The sequence below is a fragment of the Oncorhynchus mykiss genome, chromosome 3, assembly GCF_013265735.2.
Source record: "Oncorhynchus mykiss isolate Arlee chromosome 3, USDA_OmykA_1.1, whole genome shotgun sequence".
Lineage (NCBI taxonomy): Eukaryota > Metazoa > Chordata > Actinopteri > Salmoniformes > Salmonidae > Oncorhynchus > Oncorhynchus mykiss.
The window spans coordinates 53,734,428-53,749,371 of NC_048567.1; the positions used below are offsets into that span (position 1 = coordinate 53,734,428).

Sequence of the window (14,944 nt, forward strand, 5' to 3'; positions counted from 1 at the left end):
GAGGACCAATAAATAAATAAATAAATAAATAAATAAATAAATATAGTAATAATGACAATTACAACAATATTGAATGAACACTTACTTTAACTTAATATAAAACATAAAAATCTATTTAGTCTCAAATAAATCATGTAAAAACAGTGTTGGAGAAGAAAGTAAAAGTGCAACACAGTTGAAGTGGAAGTTTACATACCACTCCACAAATTTCTTGTTAATAACAAACTATAGTGTTGGCAAGTCAGTTAGGACATCTACTTTGTGCATGACACAAGTAATTTCGCCAACAATTGTTTACAGACAGATTATTTCACTGTATCACAAGTCCAGTGGGTCAAAAGTTTACATACACTAAGTTGACTGTGCCATTAAACAGCTTGAAGACATAAACAGCGCTGTGCTTCAAGCATTGCTAAGAGCTGCTGGCGAACGCAGTAAAGTGCTGTTTGAAGGAATGCTTACGAGCCTGCTGCTGCCTACCACCGCTCAGTCAGACTGCTCTATCAAATATCAAATCATATACTTAATTATAATAAAAACACAGAAATATGAGCCTTAGATCATTAATATGGTCAAATACAACTGAGGACAGATGATTTTTACATGCTACATCACTTGCTGGTCCCATTCTGTCAGCTTGTGTGGCCTACCACTTCACAGGTGATCTGTTGTTGCTCCTAGACGTTGCCACAACTTTTGTAAATATAGTGTACACTGACAATAATAATTTTAAACAACATTTTTTTTAGTAGATGTGTTTCAGGTCACTCAAGGACATCTTAAATAAAGTGTTGTTCAAAAAAATATTTAATTTAGGCCTAGGCTTATGTAATACATTTGAATAATGCTTGATCATTTACTAGGGAAGATAATTTATTTTTACATAAAAAAATAATCTGCTTATCAATTTCGAAATAATGGTTGGTTTCTGGCTAGAGGTGTGAACGTTTAAATAATGTTTGAAAAAAATTCTTAAAAGAAAAAAATCCTTGAGTGATGATTGCCAACATCATAGCATACGTATCGATGAATCGTTGAAATATGAAATACGAGTGATAGTTATTACACATTGATTACACTATGTAAAAAATGAACGAACGCGTTAAATTGTCACATGTCACATGTCCTGATTGGTCAACAAGCTTATTTGACACGTCAAATAGTGTTATTTGACATGTATCTTTTTTGACACGCAAAAGATCCAAACGGTGTTCCATACAAATCCTGGTTGAGAATGAAACGACTGAACAAATGAACAACAAAACAGAACAGCAAGTAAGTAGAATAAATAAGTTTTGATTATGTTTTACTGGTAATAGGGACAAACGTAAATGCCAACAAAATAACTTTTTGGTCAGCGTGGTGTGTAACCTTTATTTAACTAGGCAAGTCATTTAAGAAAAAATTCATATTTACAATGACGGCCCGGACAACGCTGGGCCAATTGTGTGCCCTATTGGACTCCCAATCACAGCTGGATGTGATACAGCCTTCGATTCGAACCAGGGACTGTTGTTAAACTTCTTGCACTGCGATGCAGTGCCTTAGACTTCTGCATCCATGTGTGTATGTTAACCGTACTATAATGCTTAAAATGCCGCTAAAATTTTAAATAATCGGTATCGCTTTTTTTGGGCAAGGAAAATATCAGTTATCGCTATCGACCAAAAATGTCATATCGGTGCATCACTAGTCTGAATACACTGTATATGAAAATAGGGTATTTACATTGACAGTAAATACATGATCCTATAACTTTCAAGAATTTAATTTAATTGGATATAGAACTTTGATCCTATGCTTCTTTGCCCATGCACTATAGTTGGGCCCTATAGGCTATTGATCATTTAATCGATATCCCACAATACATTCTAGGCGCAGTTGAACTCCCGCGCCCAGCAGAGAATGGAACTCGGCTTGCATTTTGACTCAGTGATTTTGACTAAGAAAAGGTTGGTGACCACTGTTCTAGTCTATATAGGCTATGGCTGCCTATTGTGATATATTACTGTTATATTAGGGCATTATGTCCTAGTCTCAGTCTAATTATAGGCCTATGATTTATTATGTGTAGCCCTGTGTGAATCACGTTTTAAATGCAAGAGTCACGGATTTTATGTAGGCCTACAAGACTATTTGGTCAGTAATGCGAAATCACTTTAGATGGTTAGTTGTGTGCGATTGATTACATTAGGGTATAGGGTAGGCATTTATGATAATTGAGTGATGATTTGAATACCCACAATTTGGCACACCTACATTTTTGCTGGCCCTGCCATCAACAGATTGCTGCCTAAGCCACTAGATTGGAGATGGGAAGATGGGATGTTTTGATGAAAGCCACACGAAAAAGGTGAAGGTAAACTAGGGAACCATATGGTGCTTCAACTTCTACACAAGGTATTGAAAATTCAGAATTCTGCCATTCACATTTCCATAAAAAAAATTGAAGGAACAGAAGACAGAGAGAGAGGGATAGGAAAATAAATGGCAAAAAAAAAAAAAGATAAGAAAAAAAGGCACAGGTTGTCTGTGGAGGAAAGATTGCTACGAGCTACTGTACTACAACAAGATCAGAACAAGGTTGTTCTGAAATGCATGTATACACATACTGTGTCATGGCTGTATTTCAGTTTCAAGACAACAGAAAGAGAATAAAAAGTTAGGACTTTATGAGCTTAACAAAAATCACTGACATTTTTTCCTGTCTAAGTGCAGGTACAAGCTCCATTTCTCTTTCCTCTGGGTTTACAGGTCCCTGCAATGCAGCAGTTTCCCTAGGAGAATTAAACTAGCAATAATCCATGCCAAACATTTGAGCTGTACCATTTCCATAAACCATATCAATAAACCAAAAGGGACAAATTAGTCAGATACTCTATTTGTATGATTAATGAACGAGTACAAATTACAAAATACGATTCAATTAGCCAGTCAGTCACACAATGATGATAGGCTAGGCTAGAGCTCAAAAGCAAGGACACTATTCATCAGTCCCTCTGTCCTACAGTCTCATCCCAGAGGGGATGGGAGTTTTGTCATCCTTCTAGAACCTGGGGCCTTGTTACCTCAGTGCTCCATTCTCATCACAAGGAAGTGTAATTTAGCTGCAGCACCCGTGACCATAGGTGTGGTAAAGAGATAAATCGAACTCAAACAAAACAATGGAAATGCCATGGCAACACCACTCAAGTGTCCCACCGAAGGGGACAAGATTCAGAATCTCCACATTGCCCCCCATCAAAATTAACCTACATTTAGGCTATTGTTTATATGTGTATTTATATGATCTATTATGACTGTATGGAAGACTCCTGAACTACTATTTTAGTGTGTGTGCGCTTTCTAGTGCCCGTGACTACCATAGTATCACCCAAGTGGGTGCTGCATTTTGGTAGTAACGAAGAGTAGTTGGCTAGCTACTAATCCATTGGCTAGTATGGAAGCCTAACTTCATCTGACTGAGTTCTACTATGAAGCCACAGATGGCAATACACAGGGTTGACAGCGTGCTGCCTGCTCTCCCCTTTGACCACCTCCTCCATCCTCTGACCTCACTCAAGCAATGAACTTCCTCCACCTTCAGTATCTTGACTGTCGATCTACCCATGATGATTAATGTTGTTTATTGTTGTTGCTTTACAGCACAGATTTATTTATGTAATGAATAGTGCTAAAAAAAGTTTCATTACTAATATTTCACACTATTTTGGGGTAAAAATCTGAGTATAATGTTTGTATGGGATGTCAAGCCCAATACATGTTCATGTCATCACCAATCAAACATATTACACCACCAATTTCTATATATGCTAGCTATGCTACCAGCTTATACAGACGGGAGTTAGAATTTACCATAAATGTTTTCTAAGCACAAAAAGGCCCATTTGTAAATATTATGCAGCAAAAACAGCCAAATGTATCCAAATTTGATTTTAGTAAGGAAATTGTGGGCCTATTAGAACACAAAAATCATGACGCATTTGACGAATATCCACTTTGCAAGATCATATTTTTTGTATGTGTGCCAATGACAGTGTCCTTGTTCTTTCCCCCACAGTCTGTGTTCCATTGATCTCTTTAAGGCATGCATAGGGACCCAAAGGGCAGCCACCAAACAGATGGGCTAACTCTTGACTTGCAACTTGGCAGCGTACCGTATGTGTCGCAGGTAAACTACTCCATTCAACATCACAGAGCCTGCTTGCCCCGCCCATAATACCACTTAAAGCTTTTCAAAACAACATGATTAGAGAACATGACATTTTATGTACAATATAAGATATATAAAATACATGTTTAGCTTCCAGCTGATCAGTGGGGAAAGTGAAATTATGAGGTCATTCACAACATGCAGGTCAATAAAAAGGCAGGCTGTATGCTAAAACAACAAGGATAATGCATCCTAAAGTGTGTTTGTTTGAAGTTGGGCAATGCTACCTTATTGCTGTGTTTCCAAACACGAGCTGTGCAAAGCCAGGCAGTTACTCAGGTGGGAGCCTCCTGGGGCCTAATGGAGACTGACGTTTGTTTCTGTTTCTCATTCCGCAGGAGCCCATATGGGCTAAGTCGCAAATGGCACCCTATTCCCTATGTAGTGCACTCTTTTGGACCAGGCCCTGAAGCAAGCAACTCATGCATCACATCCCCTCAGTCCCATTAATATCCCCCTGACAGATACAGGCCAGGGAAAAAGAGACCATTGCCAAACAATACTGAGACTGACATTAGCTGTAATGCAATTAGACAGCCTGACAAACCTCGACCAGAGAACATTACAGTCAGGGACGTAGCCTATCTGGAGGAAGGTGAGACTCATCGGGTGGTTCTTTCTCCTTTCAGTGTTTTTTTTTTTCACCTGACAGATAATCATGTTCTCTCGATAAGGCAAGGCATCGTCCTGACCGCATGGCACACGGCAAAGCGGCTGCTCTGTGCTTTGTCCAGCTTCACTTCAGTTGCCACTAGAGGACCGACTTATGATCACACTTGTTTGAACACCTTGTCTTGGTGGAGTGCTTTGCAAATTGGCATAATGCCCTCGAGTAAATGGATGTCCTGGTGGATTAGTGTGTGTGACCTAACCCTGAGAAACAGACAGAAACGGACTGTCAAACTGCTGAACCATGAGTGTAGCATTGCTGAAAACCCACATGTATCTATTATGAACCACTCAAAGGCAGACAGGTGTATTAACACTGAGGTGCCGCTGGGCAGCCCTGATTAAAACGAGCCAATAATGTGGTTTGGAAAATTGCAGTAGTTGCTGGACCCGGAGAAGAGAGGAAGATCTTCCCTCAGGTGATCAACTATTTATTGCTTTGGAGCATGTGCCATTTCCCATCATGTGTAATATTCTGTAACCACGTTCCCACCCCCAGTTTTTATGCGAGTAAAGTCATACGGTATAAAAAAAATAATGACAGCTGTGATGGAAACAGAAGTTGTATTCTTATTTTTGGGGGGGTAAATAAGCTTTAATATTGCAAATAGGATTGTGGCTTCCATCAATGCAATTGTCTGAATCATTTCCAGTCCCCCATATACAGTACATTTGGAAATTATTCAGACCCCTTGACTTTATCCACATTTTGTTACATTCCAGCCTTATTATATATACTTTTTTATCCTCAATCTACACACTTTACTTTGTTGAAGCACCTTTGGCAGCTTTTAGAGCCTTGAGTGTTCTTGGGTATGACACTTCAAGCTTGGCACAACTGTATTTGGGGAGTTTCTCCCATTCTTCAGATCCTATCAAGCTCTGCCAGGTTGGATGGGAAGTGTTGCTGCACAGCTATTTTCAGGTCTCTCCACAGATGTTCGATCGGGATCAAGTCCGAGCTCGGGCTGGGCCACTCAAGGACATTCAGAGACTTGTCTCGAAGCAAATCCGACCTGGTCTTGGCTGTGTGCTTTGAGGTCGTTGTCCTATTGGAAGGTGAACCAGTGTCTCATTCTAAGGGCCTGAGTGCTCTGGAGCCGGTTTTCAACAAGGATCTCTCTGTACTTTGCTCTGTTCATCTTTCCCTCGATCCTGACTAGCCCCTACCGCTGAAAAACATCCCCACAGCATGATGCTGCCACCACCATGCTTGACCGTAGGGATGGTGCTAGGTTTCCTCCAGACGTGACGCTTGACATTCAGGCCAAAAAGTTCAATCTTGGTTTTATCAGATCCGAGAATCATGATTCTCATGGTCAGAGTCTTTAGGTGGCGTTTGGTAAACTCAAAGTGGGCTGCACTATTGGTTAGAGCCTGTAAGTAAGCATTTCACTGTACGGTCTACAGCTGAAGTATTCGGCGCAAGTGATAAATAAACTTTGATTTGATTTGTGCCTTTACTGAGGAGTGGTTTCCGTCTGGCCACTCTACCTTAAAGGCCTAATTGGTGGAGTGCTGCAGAGATGGGAGAACCTTCCAGAAGGAAAACTATCTCCAAAGGAACTCTGGAGCTCTGTAAGAGTGACCTTTGAGTTCTTGTTCAACTCGCTGACCAAGGCCCTTCTCCCACGATTTCTCAGTTTGGCCAGGCGGCCAGCTCTAGGAAGAGTCATGGTGGTTCCAAGCTTCTTATGGAGGCCACTGTGTTCTTGGGGACCTTCAATGCTGCAGAAATGTTTTGGCTACCCTTCCCCAGATCTGTGCCTCGACACAATCCTGTCTCAGAGCTTTACAGACAATTCCTTTGACCTCATGGCTTGGTTTTTGCTCTGACATGCACTGTCAACAGTGGGACCTTATATAGACACGGGTGTGCCTTTCCATATCATGTCCAATCAATTGAATTTACCACAGGTGGACTCCAATAAAGTTGTAGAAACATCTGAAGGATGAGAAATGGAAAGATGATCCACCGGAGCTCAATTTCAAGTCTCATAGCAAACAGTTCTGAATACCTATGTAAATCGGGTATTTCTGTTTTATACATTTGCAAAAATGTCTAAAAAAAACGTTTTCACTTAGTCATTATGGGGTATTGTGTGTAGATTGATTATTTAAATAAATTTTAGAACAAAGCTGTAATATAACAAAATGAGGAAAAAGGGGTCTGAAAAATATATTGCATTCGGAAAGTTTTCGTAAATATATCTATATATTTTTTAATATATTTTCCTTTATTATTTTCCCCTACCCCTACCACCACTCCTCTAATTGGTGTAAACCAAATGGCAAAAAAAAACCTAAGCTTCTACTTCAAGCTAATACATAATATACACATTTTACAGATACAGTATATTTTATAATCGTTATCTTTTGTTTGCTTTAAGTTCCATCGTTCAGCTACCCTCAACCCCCCCGATCAATCTCTGAAAACCACCCAGTTTGCCATATATTTTGAGACTGTGCGGTGATGTTTTACAAAAGTTCTGAACCTTTCTAATCTTGTAGTTTCTACAGATTATAAAATAAAACATTTCACTAAGAGTATATTATTATTGATCGTTAGCGGCCCATCGACTTTTGGGTTTGGTCGGGGTAGGCCGTCATTGTAAACAAGATTTTGTTTTTAACTGACTTGCTGTGTGCTACTCCCTTCACAGAACAGCACAAACTGGCTCTAACCAGAATAGGAGTGGGAGGGCCAAATGCACAACTGATTAAGACAACAATGTCTAGTTTGAGAAACAGACGCCTCACATATCCTCAACTGGCAGCTTCATTAAATAGTACCCGCAAAACACCAGTTGCAACGTCAACAGTGAAGAGGCGACTCCGGGATGCTGGCCTTCTAGGCAGAGTTCCTCTGTCCAGTGTTTGTGTTCTTTTGCCCATCTTATTATTTAATTTTTATTGGCCAGTCTGAGATATGGTCTTTTCTTTACACAGAGTTCCATGAGAACTTCAGTTTCTTGGCAATTTCTCACAAGGAATGGCCTTCATTAGAATAGACTGACGAGTTTCAGAAGTAAGTTCTTTGTTTCTGGCCATTTTGAGCATGTAATCAAACCCACAAATGCTGATGCTCCAGATACTCAACTAGTCTAAAGGACCGTTTTATTGCTTCTTGTGCTTCTTTAACCAGAACAACAGTTTTCACCTGTGCTAACATATTGCAAACGGGTTTTCTAATGATCAATTAGCCTTTTAAAATGATAGACTTGGATTAGCTAACACAACGTGCCATATGAACACAGGATGGCCGCTAATAATGGGCATCTGATCTGTCCGCCTATGTAGATATTCCATTAAAAATCTGCCATTTCCAACTACAATAGTCATTTACAACATTAACAATGTCTACACCGTATTTCTGATCAATTTGGTGTTATTTTAATGGCCAAAAAAATTGATTTTCTTTCCAAAACAAGGAAATGTCTAAGTGACCCCAAACTTTTGAATGGTAGTGTATATTTTAATAACTGAGCATTTTCTAAATTCAAAACGGACAAGGACATTTTATATGACTCCTGTTTCCACAAATCGAGGACAAAGACAGTATCGCCCAAGCTAAGGTTGGTCGAAAATGTTCTGTGCTACAGCAAACAGTACCTAACCTGCAACTCCCAGTATAATGGATACCAAAAATGTTTACAAAATTCCATTATCTGGTGTTACAATCTGTAGCTATAGAATTACCAGATACCCTACATTGTGTCCAACTCATTCCACGGAGGGTTGAGTGTCTGTGGGTTTTCGCTCCACCCTTGATTGTTGAATTAAGGTCACTAATTAGTAAGGAACTCCCCTCACCTGGTTGTCTAGGTCTTAATTTAAAGGGAAAAAACAAAACCTGCAGACAATTGGCCCTCCGTGGAATGAGTTTGACTGACACCTCTCCCCAACATTGACCATCCCCTACAATTAAAAACGAATACAAAAACTTGATTGTTGAAACAGGTGTTTAGTGCTGGGCTGATACAAAACCCTGCATGCCCACCAGTAGCTATTAGCAGGGTACGTTTTAGGCTGCGAGTCAGCAGGTTGTCAGCCTAAAGAATTATATTTCCAAAATTGGGGGATCCCCAAAGTAGTTAAACTATATTGTCATTATGCTAGTAGTGACAAAAGTGTATCTAGCTACTGCACATGGATATCCAGTTGGGTGATAGCTAGTTCTCACTAAACTGGCACTTGACAAAAAAAATATTTTCCACCATAAATCCTCTTGGATTACTAAAATTAGAATCTTTAGTTATCCATTTCATAATTGTTATGTATATTGATCAGAATGCATTTTAGATCATTTCCACGACTACCAATGCAAAACAATATCATTACCACAATAGTTTTGAAAGTCCCAAAAAGTAAAACAAATAAATTTACATTTTTGCTCACCTAATGAAAAGGCCTGAGTTAAAAATGTAAAACAAATATTTTAAAATGTAAAATGTCTTATTACCACAACTTTTTCTGAATCTTGTTTATCATAATTACTAGTGGATACATGTTATTTTTATGTACCCATATTTGAATAAAGAACAAAAAGGCACTATCAGATAAAACAAAAATCAAAAGTTTGGACACCTACTCATTCAAGTTAATTTGTGTAATTTCTTTCTTTCTTAATATGTTTGAGCCAATCAGTTGAGGTGTGACATGGTAGGGGTGGTATTCAGAAGATAGCCCTATTTGGTAAAAGACCAAGTCCATATTATGGCAAGAACAGCTCAAATAAGAAAAGACACGAAGGTCTGTCAATCTGGAAAATTTCAAGAACTTTGAAAGTTTCTTCAAGTGCAGTCGCATAAACCATCAAGCGCTATGATGAACCTTACTCTCATGAGGACCACCACAGGAAAGGAAGACGCAGTTACCTCCGCTGCAGAAGATCATTAGAGTTCATTAGAGTTACCAGCCTCAGAAATCGCAGACCAAATAAATGCTTCACAGAGTTCAAGTAACAGACACGTCAACATCGACTGTTCAGAGGATACTGTGTGAATCAGGCAATCATGGGCAAATTGCTGCAAAAAAAACACTAAAGGACACCATAAAGAAGGAGAGACTTGCTTGGGCCAAGAAACATGAGCAATTGGCATTAGACTCGCAGGAAATCTGTCCTTTGGTCTGATAAGTCCAAATGTTTTATTTTTGGTTCCAACCACCGTGTCTTCGTGAGACGCAGAGCAGGTGAACGAATGATCTCCGCATATGTGGTTACTACCGTGAAGCATGGAGATATGATGGTGTGGGTGTGCTTCACTGGTGATACTGTCAGTGATTTATTTAGAATTCAAGGCACACTTAACCAGCATGGCTACCACAGCATTCAGCAGCGATACACCTTCCCATCTGGTTTGCGCTTACTGGGACTATAATTTATTTTTCAACAGAACAACTATCCAACACACCTCCAGGCTGTGTAAGGGTCTATTTGACCAAGAAGGGGAGTGATGAAGTGCTGCATCAGATGACCTGGCCTCCACAATCACCCGACCTCAACCCAATTGAGATGGTTTGGGATGAGTTGGCCACCAGAGTGAAGGAAAGTGTTCAGCATGTGGGAACTCCTTCAAGATTGTTGGAAAAGCATTCCATGTGAAGCTGGTTGAGAGAATGCCAAGTGTGTAAAGCTATCATCAAGGCAAAGTGTGGCTACTTTGAAGAATCTCGACTATAAAATATATTTTTATTTGTTTAACACATTTTTGGTTACTATATGATTCCATGTTATTTCATAGTTATCATTTCTACACTATTATTTTACAATGTATAAAATAGTTGTAAAAATACAGGAAAACCCTTGAATGAATAGGTGTATCCAAACTTTTGACTGGTACAGTATATCCATAAAAATGATGCCAGCTGATACATTATTTCGACTGGTTGAGAAGCGCTGCCTGCCTGTCTGTCTGTCTGGTCCTGACACCTTCATTACTATGGGACAGCTGGAGATGGAATTTGAATATTGAAACAATGTTGCAAATGTCAGAGACAGACAGGATGGTTTATTCAAATCTCCTCTGTTGAAAACTAAAATGTTAGTCTAAGAGAAATGTGATAATGTCTAGATGCTTTTTATAGTAGAGATCAAGTTTAGAAAGTGCCTGGTTGGGCTGATAAGATAGTGGATTACGAAGTCTGATGGAACAAGGTTAATATGCATTTTAACTTCATAAATTTAGCCGGTGGTAACTTGTTGAATAGACAAAAATATAAGACACTTGTATGTACCTAAATGTTTAATATCCATCATTTTATGATTATTTACTTGAATTGCACACCCTCCAGTTTCACTCTAAGTTCAGCATTCAGGATTAGACCCACCCGTTGTATAATGTGCTTTATAAACTGGGTGATTTGAGCCCTGAATTCTGATTGGCTGACAGCTGTGGTACATCAGACCATATACCATGGGTATGGTATAAAGCATTTATTTTTTCTCTCTAATTACGTTGGTAACCAGTTTGTAATAGCAATAAGACACCTTGGATACCAAGGCTAAGGGCTGTGTATAAAAACAGCCTTTAGCTGTGGTATAAAATTGTCATATACCACACCCTCTTTAATAAACTAGGCATCTTAATCTTCAGAATGATAGTTGCATCATGGTTTTCTAACTCAATTGGTTAATGCCATGATTAAAACTGGTTTCATGAGAATCACCCAGTCAATGTTGAATGTGCCTAAACTCGGCTAGCACCGCAAACTCTCCGCCAAACATGAAAGTTACACTTAGCTATCTTTCAACGCAATACAAAATCCAACCTCACCGGCTAGCTTGCGCGAGTCAGTTTCAAAGAGCATGAACTTGTTAAAAATTTACTTTGCTAGCAACTCGACCAGGTCACATCTACCTCGACTGTTTTATTCATATACAGTATTACTGTATGCAACTAGCTGGCTAGTTAACTAACTCGTTAAGCCATTGTGCACTGACACTAGCAAGAAAAATGTGCAAACTGGTGACAAGCTCCCAAACCTAGTCACCTAACGTTACCGCCCCCTTGCCTTAGCGCCACAGAACGCGATTATGGCAGGCCTCACATGGTTAGCGAGCATTTGCTAGCCACATAGCTAGCTAACTACTTCTGTAAAATAACAGTTACATTAGCTGACTAAGTTACAAAGGTTAGTCACCAGATTAACAAAATCCATATATGTATGTATAGTCGTTATTTAAAAAAAATTAAAAGTATGCTCGCATGACACGTGCTTACAAAACAACTTGTCAGGGAGAATCCCTTGTTTTTATTCGTCAGGTTAGCTAGATGGCTATAATTAGCTAGTCTTTCTGCTAGGCCAAAGCTTCGTCAACGTTGCCTTTCTCGCCATTGGAAGCCGTTTAGCTAGCTAACTTGGATGCACTAATTACGTTCATAGAATATTCAAGAAAATAGTTACCGTTACATTTATAAACCATTAAATTGTCCTTACCGGCTGCGTTAGGTTGTTAGTTATCGGTGTGTATATTTATGTTTCTATTTCCAGTCAGTCGGCAACATGAGGGGGAGGCAGCGCGTCTGCAACTGACTGACAGATAGGGGGAGGTTGCCTAATCAGACAGACTATGATACAAATTATTGTTAAAGTCAAACAAAACTCTGCCAGAATGTTGAATAACATTTAATTTGAATGTACCGGTTGGTATTTCAGCTGGGCAACATTTAAAACAAAATATCCACAGGAAAGTATTATTTACCAAAGTTTTTAGAGTGCCAGTGGTGCAATTGAAATTTCACCTGGCACATGTGCAAAACCACGTGAACACCTGCAAGACTTCGTTGGTATGCATTCATTGCGTGCATGTACTTTTGTCTTGTACACGTACTTTAGGTCATGAGCAAATACATCGTGATTGGCATACACAGAGACCTATTTTTTTATCGGTTTAATGGTCCAATGCAACCGTTTTTTTTCTCAATATCAAATAATTGTTCGGTGACAATTAAGTACCTTGCTGTGATTGTTTTCAATTAAAATGGTCAAAAATACATTTCTCAAGCAAGGATTTTGCTGCAAATGGTCTGAGTGGGGAGGGGGAAACTGAAAACTAGCTGTTATTGGCACAGAGTTTTGGAATTCACTTTTTTATTGGTCTATAAACTATTTTACCATATGTGACCATCCCACCAAAAGAGGCTGACATTTCAGGCAGTCTTTTCAAACAGCTCTTACACTATATGGGCATCAATTTTCACAGTATTATTTCAACCTCATAGTCTGGAAATACATATAAAATACAGGAAAGTCACATTTTGACTGCACTGGGCCTTTTAATAATAGTAGAGTACTTTCAAATATAATTGTATTCAACAGTCGTGACAGAAGGCATTGCCACATTTGGGACTTTTGGGATGCAGAGTGGAACAAATGAATCTTGTCCTATCACTAACTAGCTAGCCACAAGGTGTGGGGGAAAAAATACAACTATTATAAATTGATGCTGTCATGAGGGAAGTCAACTATTTGAAACGTTTTTGTTGAAAAAGTAACTAGTCAGTTGCTCTCTGGAATCTATGGAGAGGCAGCCATGCTGAAGTGAAAACTTTTGAAAAACATTTTACATCTGTTCTAGCCAGGGCTGTTTTCAGGGTTACAGATAAGACAAGTTTCTTCAAAGTTAGCCTCAGCTGATTCTAATTCCTGTGGGGTTGTAAGTCTGCCCAGGGACACAGTAGGTATCCCAAATGGCACCCTATTGCCTATGCAATAGTTTTGACCAGGGCATTGGTCAAAAGTAAGGTACTATAAAGGGTACAGGGTGCCCTTTGGAACAAACAGAGTTGGTGGAGTAAAATCAATTCCCTGGGATGTAACAGTCGCTGCTCTGGTTAGGTCAGTCAGTCAATTGAGGGAGCAACATGGGACACAAGGGCCTGCGTTCCAATTGTCTTCTTTTTTCCCTGCTGGCTTCTCAGTGCGTTAGTAAAGATCAGGTTAGCTAAAGCCAGGCAAGGGGTATCGATTTGAGGCTGAGCACTCAAACAATGCCCTTCCTTACAGCAAATTTGTTGATGTCCTCTCTGACTTTACCTTCTGAGCCAATAAAATAATCCAATGTTTTATTGAGTGCCTGGATATTAGTGATCTCCAAATGTACAGTATATTCATGATAAACAAGAGCAAATACATAAATTACCCAGCTTTAGAGCACCACTCATTGCTCTTGCTCGTGACTCTTTTCAACCTCAACATCCCCCCCAAACAAAGCAATACACAAACAAGTGAACTTTAAAGCACCTCGTTATGTGCCGAGTACAGTATGCTCATATTCAATCAACCAGTTTTTCCACCCCTCTCTCCCTCTTTCCATGTACATAGTATATACATGGAAGTATTCAACACCCCTCTACTTTTTCCACATTTTGTTACGTTACACTTATTCTAAAATTGAATAAATCGCCCCCCCCCCCCCTCAATCTACACACACTTCCCCACAAGTTTTTGAATTGTTTGGAAATGTATAAAAACTAAACGGAAATATCACATTTACATACAGTACCTGTCAAAAGTTTGGACACAGCTACTCAATTCCATTCTACATTGTAGAATAATAGAAGGCATCAAAACTATTAAATAACATATGGAATCATGTAGTAACCAAAAAAAGTGTTCAACAAATCAAAATATAAGTAGCCACCCTTTGCCTTGATGAGGAACTCTGGAGCTTGTTTTTTGGTATGCTTCCCCAGATCTGTGCATCGATAAAAGCCAGTCTTGGCGCTCTACGGACAATTCCTTTTGGACAATTCCCAAACCTCATGGCTTGGTTTTTGCTCTGACTGTCAACCGTGGGACCTTATATAGACTTGGGTGTGCCTTTCCAAATCATGTCCAATCAATTGAATTTCCCACAGGTGGACTCCAATCAAGTTGTAGAAACATCTCAAGGATGATCAATGGAAACAGGGGAGGCAGATAGCCTTGTGATTAGAGTGTTGGGCCAGTAACCGAAAGGTTGCTGGATCAAATCCCCGAGATGACAAGGGTAAAAATCTGTTGTTCTGCTCCTGAACAAGGCCGTTAACACATTGTTCCCTGGTAAGCTGTGATTGT

The 14,944-nt window shown here is 39.4% G+C and overlaps 1 protein-coding gene across 1 annotated transcript in view; it reads right to left on the reverse strand.

Moving 5' to 3' along the window:
* The window catches only part of LOC110520198 (R3H domain-containing protein 1-like), a 75,105-nt gene extending 62,663 nt beyond the window's left edge, over positions 1-12,442 (reverse strand). Inside the window, 1 exon segment of the mRNA XM_036974578.1 lies at positions 12,323-12,442. The gene's annotated coding sequence lies outside the window, so the exon portion shown is untranslated.
* Between the last annotated feature and the right edge of the window lie 2,502 nt (positions 12,443-14,944).